The sequence below is a fragment of the Pongo pygmaeus genome, chromosome 5 (assembly GCF_028885625.2).
Source record: "Pongo pygmaeus isolate AG05252 chromosome 5, NHGRI_mPonPyg2-v2.0_pri, whole genome shotgun sequence".
NCBI lineage: Eukaryota > Metazoa > Chordata > Mammalia > Primates > Hominidae > Pongo > Pongo pygmaeus.
The window spans coordinates 104,215,162-104,223,795 of record NC_072378.2 but is presented as its reverse complement, the minus strand read 5'-3'; the positions used below and the strand labels follow the sequence as shown (position 1 = coordinate 104,223,795).

The window sequence follows — 8,634 nt, the reverse complement described above, 5'->3', positions numbered from 1 at the left end:
TAAGACAAAAAATATCTCCAGATACTGCCAAATGTCCCTTGTGGTACAACATCATTCCTGTTTGAGAATTCCTTGACTAGAAGATATCTCTTCTTTCTAGACTCTGCCTCCTACTTTCTGCATATTGATTATATATATATATATTTTCTTTTTTTATTTAAGTTCTAGGGTACATGTGCACAACGTGCAGGTTTGTTACTGGATTAAGAAAATGTGGCACATATACACCATTGATTATATTTTTACTTGCTGTAGGACATTTTTATTTTATACCTTCATATAAATACTTAAGCTTTCTCATGTTAAATATTATCTCAAATAATATGAAATATAGAAGCAGGGACCATATTTGCTTTGTGCATGCAAACATGTGCAAGTATGTGTTGTTTATTGTACTCATGATGCCTCATACCTTCTGTGGGGATCACAGAAATAATCTGGTAATGAAGGAGTGAAGTTTGGTAATGAATGAATGAATTTGGCAATAAAGAACAATTGCGTGTTCTTTATTTCCCTGTATCTACATCCAAGCAATGTGACTTCACATCTGTTCCATAAAGAGGAGATCTATTTCCCCACCCCTTTGATCTGGCCTACCCTTATGATTTGACTAATGGAGTAATAGAAAACGGAAAGTAAGATGAGACTTGAGAAGTTCCCTCACATTGAGGCTTATTCTTTTGCTTTTTGGAACTCCGGGGGCTAGCCCGCTGGAGGCTGAGAGACCACATGGGGAGAGGTCTCATCATTCCTAGGTGTCCCAGCCAATACCATCATAGCCCAGCTAGCTGACCTTTAAAGTTTGAAAGAATCGAGATAAACTCAGTGGAGCCCATCCAGACTACAACTGACTAGGAGAACCCAGCTCAATTTTCTCATCTGCAGAATCATGAGCTAAGGAAATGGTTGTTGTTTTGAACCACGAATTTTGGAGGTTGTTTCTTATATATCAAAAGCAAATTAATGAATACTTCACATCTTAGTTCATTGGAGCTCAGGACTGTTTTGTAGAGAATGAGTAAGAGTGATGTATAACTGTTTTAGGGCTGTAACAAAGCCCCACAAACTGGGGGGCTTAAATAAAAGAAGTCATCTCACAGTTCTGGAGGCTAAAAATCTGAAGTCAAGATGTTGGCAGGGTTGGTTCCTTCTGACAGCTGTGAGGGAAGAAATGGTTTCAGGCCTCTCTCCTTGGCTTGTAGATGACTATTTGCATCTTCATGTGGCCTCTGTGTGTGTCTGTGTCCAAATTTCTCCTTTTTATAAAGACATCAATCATAGTAGATTAGAGCCTACTCCAAAGGCTCATCTTAGCTACATGTGCAATGACCTCATTCCCAGTAAGGTCACATTCCGAGGTAGAGGAGCGGGGGATTAGTACTTCAACATATGAATTTTGGGGGTATGCAATTCAACCCAAAATAAATACGAAGTTGGCAGAAATTGAACTGGTAATAATGCCAAAATACTCGTTGCTATACTTCCCTGTCTTCCTAAGGAATTAAATTTTATTGATATTTATGTTGAAAATAGAGGGCCTCTAAAAATCTTTATAGAAGTACTATTATCCTATTATAATATTTATATTACAGAAAAGAAGAAGAATAGCATGAAGATTGTGGTGGTAAGTGGTCCAGGAAGGAAGCTATTAAAGGAATTTCTCTATTGTAAAGACTAGGCTTACTCTGTAAGGATGGAGAAGAGATAAGAGACATGAGCTGTTTCGGAGGCATTATTGCTATAAATATGCTGTGGCTGTCAGTGCACACCTGAAAGTTGTATTCCGTTCTGGACATCACCCTTTAACAGTGTGATAGACAAGGTGGGGCACACACAAGTGAGATTGCTCAGGAGGGAAGGGTTATGATAACATGTCATACCACTTAAGCTAGAGAGAGGGAAAATGCGGCGAGAATGATAACTGCTTGCAGCTGTTTGAAAGGCTGTCATGTGGGAGAAGGATTAAACTTGGTCTTAAGTGGCCCAACACATCAAGAACCAATGAGTTAAAGCTTGTGGCAGACAGCTTTTGGCTGTAATATATGGGTTGAAATTCTTTAGTCAGAGTAATCCTAGGAGGGAACAGTCAGGGATGTTTTTTCTAGTCCTGTGATTTCAACTTCGACTGCAGCCAGTGCAAAAAGGAACTATTGTGTCAAGATCTTTGTGGCACCTGTGATATTGTATGACATTTATGGCAGTGAATTAGCTTTCTGTCACTTGATTGGTGAATGGATTAAAAAGACACACACTGCAAAACCCCTAAATGGTGAAACAATATTCTAATTGTTACATAATCAAATGACATCAACATCTTTTTCATGAATTAACTGAAGCAAAAGAAAACGACCCCATCCCCAAATCTACAAGATGTCTAAAACCAGCTATATGTTTAAAGAGTAACTTTGATCTCTTCTTTTCCATTTTGAACGTACAGTTTGCCCTTATCATGTGTTGCCTTGTTTTCTAGTTATTGTTGTGTCAGAATTTATAAATATAGCCTATAACTATATAATGCCACAAAACATGAAGCTTTCTTTTCCTCTAATTGTTCTCACTTTAGTCCTTGTCTTCCTAACTAGATTTTAAGTTGCTTTTGAACAAGGACCAAAGGCTTCATGCTTTTTGTTAAAATGGCTTATGAAAGAGCTTTCAAGCTATTTTCTATGGTCTGATAAGCATCATAATATGACACAACTGGGATATGTTTTTCCTTCATTCTAGAATTACTTCATAAACAGAGGCAAACAATACATAGATACATTTATTAAACTAACACAGTAGTAAACTCATCAATAATGTTTATAAAGGATCCACTTTGACCAACAGAGTGTTAATACCATGGAGACTAGAAAGTATCCTAGGATCCACTTATTCAGAGTCTAGCTTTGCCAGAGAACTAACATACCGGATACATTAAGTTCTCAATGGCTTGGCAATATGAAGAGAGATGAATGCAGTTGTAGTTAGGGGTATTTTAAAAACCAAGTCAGCTATGAAGGATGGGAGGAAAAATACAGAAGGCAGATGAGAGGGAGAGAATTTCAAGAATAGGTAGCTGTTTGAACAAAAGCCTAGTTTTTTGTGTTAAATCGTGTCCCCAAAAGATAGTTCAAGTCCTAACCCCCATTGCCTGTGAATGTGACCTTATTTGGAAATAGCATCTTTGCAAATGTAATCCAACTAAGATGAGGTCATACTGCATTAGAGTGGGTCCTAATCAAATGATTAGTGTCCTTATAAGATGAGAGAAATTTGGACACGGACATGGAAGAGAATGCCATGTGATGAGAGAGGCAGAGATTGAAACAGTTTGTCAAGGAGCCGGGAAACACCAAGGATTGCACCAGAAAAGAGGCATGGAGTAGATTCTCCCTTAGGTCCTTCAGAAGGGATCAATGTTACTGATACCCTGATTTTGGACTTTAGAATTGTGAGACAATACATTTCCGTTGTTATAATTCATCCAATTTGTAGTATAGGTTGAACATCCTTAATTGAAAAATCCAAAATCCCAAATCAAACGTTTTGAGCACTGACATGATGCCACAATTGGAAAATTTCACCCCTGCAGCCAAATGCAGTTGAAACTGTTTCATACACAAAATTATTTAAAATATTGTATAAATTACCTTCAGGCCATGTGTATAAGGTTTATATGAAACATAAATAAATCTTATGTGTAGTCTTGGATCCCATCACCAAGATGTCTCATTATGTATGTACAAATATTTCTGAATCTGAAATCCAAAACACCTCTGGTCCCAAGCATTTTGGATAAGGAATACTTCACCTGTGCTTTTAAAGGCAGCCCTGGGAAACTATTACACCTAGAGACAGAAAAGTAAGTGGGTGTGGGGGCAGAGAGGAGACCTGCTTAGATGAAACAAAGGTTAAAAGATGGGGAAGAAGGAGCAAGGCATGAGTTGAATTATGTAAGAACTTCCCAGAAATAACACTAAATGCAGCTAATAATTTTCTATAGCACATACTATCTGCCAAACATCATTATAAATGCTTTATGTATATCTCATTTAATTCTCACAACAACCCTTAGAGGTAGGTACTAATGTTATCCTTACTTTACAGATAAAAAAAAAAAAACAAAAAACTGAGGCAAGATGATTAGGTAACTTGCCCAAATATATGTAGCTAGTAAGTAATGTGATGAAGTCAGGATTAGAACCTAGAAAACATGCTCTCTTAATCATACCTACATTTGAAATGGGCTGAAATGCAGAAATAGTGTCATCTTATGGGTATGACAAGAACAGTTAAGCCCATTATGTTCCCTTCATCAACAGTCTTGTTATGTAAAACACTTTTTTTTTTTTTTCTGATTAGGATGTTAAAACCTCTTCTTTGGATGGTATAGCAATTTGTCTTATAACTGTTTATGAATCAGAACTATTTCCTCTCACCACATTACATTTCATTTTCAGACCAATGTCTAATAGTTAATTCCTCTCTGTTGGGTCACCCAGTCACCATAATTTTGCTGATTCCTTTACTCTTCTTGTCCAAAGAGTATGTTAATTGCTTCAGGAGTTCTGTTTTCCTCAGCATGGTTATAATTAATCTAGAAGACAAGGCCTGGATAACAAAAGCAAAATTACTTCTTGTTGTCAATAGTAATTCCCCCCTACAGATTTTCCCAGAGTGTTTCTTATTAGAGGAAAATGAGCAAACACATTAGATACACCCAAATCTGATGGCCAAACATTTCTTTGAAATGACTTAGTTTAAGTTTTAATTTATAAAACAATTTAATAGAGATTTTAAACATATGGAGATATATGGCAATAGTTTTGTATGCTATCTTATAAATTGAAAAAGAAAAAATATGAATGTTATGGTTAATTTAAATATGATAGGGCAGAAACTGATTTTTCATAATGTTTAATGAAAATATAACACAAATATATATTATAAAAATGTAGTTAGAAGGATCGTTTATGTAAAGCTGGTGGGAAAATCCATACAACTTAAGGATAATAGAGCAAAGAAATGAAAAATGGAAAGGAAGACAATAAGATATTTAGAAAGGAAAAGACAAGAACATTATTAAAAAAAGTTGTCTTTAATTTTAAAATTATCCATATGCTACATATTAGGATTAATTAGAAAATAAAAATAGGAACGTTCTGATATGTTTACTTCATGATTTAGTGCAGTATTGAGAAGCAGATATGTAAGTATAATTTCTAACATCTTAATTTTGATTGCTCATAGACTGCCAAGATTGGGAAGGTAATATCAATAAGTCACTGGTACAAAAAGTCTCTTGTTTGTTAGCCAACTGACTTTCCTTTAAGATGAGAGGAAAGCCTTTGGATGTCTAGCCAAAGATAAATATTCTATACTAATTGACATAAAAGAGTTTTGGTTGTTACACCAACTATGGACTCACCTTGTCAGTCACCCTTATGAGGAATTATTTGCAGTTGGACTGTAGATGAACGAAATGTACATTACCACAAGGTCAAATTTTCTGGCATCTATTTATGAAAATGATAAAGATGATGGAAACTTAATATTTTTGTAATCTTCAAATAAGGGGTTCTGAATTATCATTTGTCAACTTTAATTTTCTTTTTTTTTTTTTGAGATGGAGTCTCCCTCTGTCGCCCAGGCTAGGGTCAACTTTAAATTTATAGGAGAAAATAATCTATTGTTAATCACTCATTTTTAAGGAATGCCAGTATGCATTACTTGCTCATGCATTAGTTGTGGCTGCCAGTAAACTGTAATTACAGCAAGGATGGGTGCTGAACTGGGAGATACATTCTTAATTTTTGAAAGATATAAAACATAAAACCCTGAGACAGAAGGAAATTACCTTTTCCTAAATCATATACTGAGTGGTCCACCTGAGAATGGAATCACACCCATGAGAGCTTGGATACTGGGAGAAGGGCATAGATGTGGTGGGTGATGGAAAATGTATTAAAAAGAACGAGAAAAATCTGAGTTTTATTTCTAACTCTCTTGTATGCTAAGTAAAATGTGGCCAAATCATTCTTTCTCACACAGTTATTAAGTGTTTGTTTAAGGTGTGTTGAAGGTTTTTTAATTTTGGGGGACTTCAGTTTTCTATATTTATCAATTTAGAAGAAAATAAGTGGATTAAGCTCTCAAGTACCTCTCAGAGCTAAGATTTTTTGTCTTTGTAAACATCTAGTTAACACTTTGGCCTGTGGAAGATGCTTTGTCTGAATGTGTTTTCTTCTAATCCTTTCAATATGTTTTGATAAAATGTCACCACCTTTATAAAGTGGGATCTGAAGGATCACCTCAGATTCCAGGGTCTTGAACTTAAGGCTAGTCTCAATGCTAAGACATAGGAGCGCAGCCATAGTGCTGTGTGGCTAAAGCCTTTACAGAAGACATACTAAGAAAAAGGACACTGGAGTGGACTGCAGTCAAGAAAATTACTGTGCAAACCATATTTTTCATTGTATCAAAATTGATCATTTCCTACAACAAACCTTATGGTATCATCTACTTCAATAAAAGGCAGAAGTGCCTTCAGGTCTGAGCAAGAAGCGTTGCCTTTTTGAGTCCCATGCCTTTCATTCCTCTGCCTTTCTTATTCCCCTTCACTAATTCAGTGAAGTACCACTCCTTGGACTGTCTACCCCACTCTTTGGTGTGTCTTTCTCTAGCTAAAAGAAGTGTAGTTTTTTTTACTACACACATTTCAGAATTTCTACTAAGAAGAATATGGACTCTTCACATTGTTTATTTACCCCAAGCTGAGAGTATTAATGTTAGAAGAAAGAAAATGTAGAAAACTTGCTGAATTCTGGTAAAATTCTGGTGTAATTTGAATCATAATCATGTCTTGGATTCAAGCTCATGCCAAAGTAGTATATTTATTTGTGCTTGGGCTAGATACAAATGTTTAGACAGTAAATGCAATATTTTATTCCAAGTTTCATTTCCTCGTAGAGCTGGTGTGAGGATAAATGTGATAGTGTATGTGAAAGCAGCTGGCAGGTTACATGCAGGGACCCACCAAATTGAAGGTGAGTCAGGGAGCTTAATGGCCAAGGCCATAAAGCTACTGAGCAGCAGAAGAAAGTTTAAATCTAAGTCTCAACTCCTCATTCTGTGTAATTCCCTTAAGCGCAGTGCGTTTAAAGTATCTACTTGTGTAAAGCCATCATTGGTGAACTGGGAGAAGAGAATATGAAACTACCCAAGCCTTACATTAGGTTTTGAATATTAAGATATTAGAATAAAAACTATTTCAATGCCTCACAGAAATTGTATTCTGAAAATCCTTGGCAATGCAAGTCCATCATTGTCAAATTAACTGAAAGTGAGCTATTAATAAATCTCTATTTTATTTATATAAAATATAAACCTCATAAAGTTTATCTTTCTGATAAATATTTGTAATAATACAAAATAAGTAATTTATCTTAAAAAAGTGTAGTTTATATTTTCCAAATCGTTCACCAGCAGAAGAAGAATTCTATTCTGTATGAATAGTATAATTGCATCTATACTGGCATCACATGGACTCATTCTCATGATTAAGAGCTCTATGGGCATATAGGCTTATGTTGCCAAAATTTCCAGCTCTGTGGAGTTCTGAAACTCATGAACAACATTTCTAAGTTATTTTAAAAGGTGGTTCTTTATATAGAGGAATCCAATACATGGAATTTTCCTCTTCTAACTCCTTCTCACCAGAGAAAAGTGATTCTAACTCCAAGGTGCATTCCATACCCATCCATGACTTCCTTAGCTTCCGAACCCATCAAGAATTGCCCAGACATCAGAATAGCAGCCAAGCAAAATGAGGTGGTTAGTGCTCATTGGCATCCATATTGGAACTGACTTTTTCCCAGAATAATTTATTTTCCATTGCATAGTATTCACAATAGGTCAACATGTTTGTTTAAAATTTTTGCTCTAAAAGTTAACACTACAGCTATTTCATATATTGAAGTTTTCCATTCTCTCGATAAAAACAAGACTAGATTTATGTAACTGAATTATATTTAACTTTTAGTTTTTAAAAAATCTAAATTCTACAAGTTAAAAATAAAAGACGTGAATGAAGAGAAGATGTGATAAAATTTATTTTCCCAATGACACTATCACTGTTTTTGTTTTCTCTTATTGTTATAATAAGTTATTGGTCATTTGGTTACATTTAATTATGTTCCAGGCTAGGTCACAATTGCCTCGCTGCCTTTCCTACCCCTACTTGTTTAAACTCTCTGGATGATGGTCTCCCTTCTTTAAACTCAAGCTGCTCTGAAGTAGAAAGAAACATCCTGATATCATCACAAAAGAAGATTCAACTTACCACTTTCCTGAGAAATGCTATTTTAAAACCTCTTCTTATTCTTCAGACTACCCTCTTTGATTTATCCTGTTTTTCACCTTCAAAGTTTCTGTGTCTTTCTCCTCATCTGCCTCTGTGTCAGCACAGCGCTGTCGCTAGAATCTGTATCATCATTCTCTTTTCTAACCCATGTGTCTGGGTCTGACCTCTGCTTCCCTCATGTCTTGGTCTTTGTTAAGCATTTCAGGATCAAATTAAATTTTATGACAGCACCCTTCTGGTATTTTTTAAAAAAGACTATCTGGTTAGGAGGTATATAGTTTTTAGCAACA

General features: G+C 35.5%; 1 long non-coding RNA gene across 1 annotated transcript; it reads right to left on the bottom strand.

Annotated features, from left to right (window-relative positions):
* Positions 1 to 410: 410 nt before the first annotated feature.
* LOC134739658 (uncharacterized) lies at positions 411 to 8,428 on the bottom strand. Its single transcript, XR_010126529.1, has 3 exons — positions 8,324 to 8,428; positions 5,411 to 5,498; positions 411 to 4,593 (listed from the first exon to the last, which is right to left on the bottom strand). It is a non-coding gene; the product is annotated as an uncharacterized LOC134739658 (long non-coding RNA).
* Positions 8,429 to 8,634: the final 206 nt, after the last annotated feature.